The 2444-nt window shown below is 44.1% G+C and overlaps 1 long non-coding RNA gene across 6 annotated transcripts; it reads right to left on the bottom strand.

Moving 5' to 3' along the window:
- Nucleotides 1-454: 454 nt before the first annotated feature.
- LOC145944308 (uncharacterized) lies at nt 455-2043 on the bottom strand. 6 transcript variants are annotated; one of them, XR_014426655.1, is made up of 3 exons: nt 1719-2000; nt 1074-1236; nt 455-701 (listed from the first exon to the last, which is right to left on the bottom strand). It is a non-coding gene; the product is annotated as an uncharacterized LOC145944308 (long non-coding RNA). The 6 variants fall into 6 exon arrangements; XR_014426650.1 differs by lacking the exon at nt 455-701 and having other exon boundaries at nt 1095-1236; nt 1719-2043; XR_014426652.1 differs by lacking the exon at nt 455-701 and having other exon boundaries at nt 1100-1236; nt 1670-2043.
- Between the last annotated feature and the right edge of the window lie 401 nt (nt 2044-2444).

Genomic DNA, 2444 nt, shown 5'->3' with positions numbered 1-2444 from the left:
CCTACCTTTAACACGGTCGCCAATCCGTTTTTCTCCACCACGGACAATATCTTTGGATCCCCAGAATGAGAACCTTTTCCCTTATGAGTACCGCTGCTGCGTAGTCTACCTGGTCCACAGACAAGACCTCTGGATCCCCAGGATGAGAACCCTTTCTCTAGATGAGCTACGCTACTGCTTCACTGTTTGCGGCTGCTGCGTCGTTTTCTTTGTCAGAGACAAAGGCACAAGATGACGTCATCCAACTGTCACCTTTGTTCGTTATATGTAGTGATGCCTAACTTGCGTCACACACTTTACCAATAATTAATCGTGATTATTATTGTTTCAGGATCCACCAGGATGTGACGGCTTCCTGTCCATGCGTCAGGGCCTGTCCAGGATTCACCGAAGACGTCTCTACGCACAGGATTTAGTTTATGGGTGAATAAATGGTCACTCAAGATATTTATATTAATAAAAATATTTATTTTATTAAATATAAAATATAACTCGCCCTTCACATCCACAAAACATAATAAAAATATACTTCGCGCAATAAGAAAATAAAAATCTGCTTTGGTTAAAAATTGCACGTATGACTCAGCATGTCACGTCGTTCCGCGCTGGTACAGTAAGAGCCTGGAATCCTCTCTCGGCTCTCCTTATATACTAGTGAGTCCCCACTCTGCATCATCGAGAGCTCCTTACGCCTGCGCGTTCTAAAATCACGCATACGCATCTTAAAATCTAGATACATGTTATATTGTTTGCGCTTATTAGTTCTAACTGTTTACAGTCCAATAAACGCTTAAATGTAACGCAATAATTAATAATTAATTGCATAAACTAAATATTAAATGGTTATCTCTTCAATGGTAAGTACCATTAATGGTAAGTTCGAGTGTCGGTAAGGTTACCGTCTGTGCTGGGTCGGTAAGTCGGTAAGTATTGTTGCTGTGTGTGTATCACTGTCGGTCACTTATCATCCGTCGGTAAGTGGTAAGTCTCGACGTGTCAAGTGTCTTTCCTCGGGTCGGTTAGTTACCGTCCGTCGGCTGTCGGTAACTGCTTGTCAGCTGTCATTCAGTTACCTCAAAAGAAGTCTGCAGCGGCTGACCTCTTTCCCTGGTCCCTGGGCTGGTCCGTTGGGACTCCTTCGGCCGTCTCCTCCTTTGTAGACGGGCTTGGTGGTCTTCTTGCAGTTTTGGCCGGCTCCTTGCTGGCTCCGGCTGTGGCAATTCTCTCCACTCGTACCTGCGGTTGCAAGGTGACTGGGGTTAGGATTTACAATGGTCAGGATGAGCCTGGTCAGGAAAAAAAAAAAAAAAAAAAAAAAAAAAAAAAAAAAAAAAAAAAATTTTTTAATTTAAAAAAATTTTAATTTTTCTTAACAATTTTATAATTATCGTTAAAATTTTTCAATTTTTCTTAAAAATTTTTCAATTTTTCTTTCAAATTTTAAATTTATCTTAAAAATTTGTCAATTTTTATATATTTATAATAGATGCCTCAGATTTAGCGTCTATTTTCACGTCGCACGACGGTAATCGAGACACACAGACTTGTATAGACATCTAGTGTGTTGAGACATTATACACATTCACAACAATAACATTGCGTGTAATTATCCGCCGCCGCCATCTTAGATGCCTCATATCCGTGTCAATAGACATTTCATTCCCTTCACCCTTTGTGCTTCACACCCCCAGTATTGCGCTCCGTCCAGGTATTCTTACGTCCATGTAGCGACCCGTCACGAGTCTCGCCGTCCGAGTGTCACGCGGAGTGGTGGTGGTGGTGGTGGTGGTGATGGAGGGATGATGGAGGGGGCTGTGACGTACAGCGACCCGACGACGACGAGAAGCCTAGGAGACCACCACCACCACTACCATCAAGTAGGGGATATGTGGGGTGGTGGGGGTCGTCCTTGTCGTCGTCCCACTTGTGTGTGTCCTCGTGTCCTAGTCGTCGCTGCTGCCGTGGAACGACTGCGGCTGCCGCGCGACCTTGCCTCGTATATATAGCCCCCACCCTCCCATCGCGGAAGAGTGCGCGTGCCATCCTCTCTCCGCGATCTCTCTCTCTCGATCTCTCGACAGTCTGTCGCGTGCCCGTGTGTATGTGTGTGTGTGTGTGTGTGTGTGCGTGCGTGCGTGCGTGTGTGTGCGTGTGCGTGCGTGTGTGAGCGTGTGCGTGTGCGTGTAGAAGAACTAGACGGATGTAACATTGACAGAGCTGTAAAAGAGTCGATCTAGATGGAAAATGGGAGGAAAATCTAATATATTTCCACTTGTGAAAACTTTTTAACCGGATCAGATTCTTGTAACTGGGATTCTTACTAGGATTCCATGCTTGTGTATATACACGATAGTATTACCTGAAATTGCTGGGATATAATACTTGGGATTATGTAAATTGCGTTTCAAATTTATTCACGCGCCGAATTTTAATTTATCTCGATC

The sequence above is a fragment of the Prenolepis imparis genome, unplaced genomic scaffold, assembly GCF_030444845.1.
Source record: "Prenolepis imparis isolate NDT839.2.m4 unplaced genomic scaffold, iyPreImpa1.0 SCAF_13, whole genome shotgun sequence".
Lineage (NCBI taxonomy): Eukaryota > Metazoa > Arthropoda > Insecta > Hymenoptera > Formicidae > Prenolepis > Prenolepis imparis.
The sequence above is the reverse complement of the archived record's forward strand: the minus strand, read 5'-3'. Positions and strand labels throughout refer to the sequence as shown.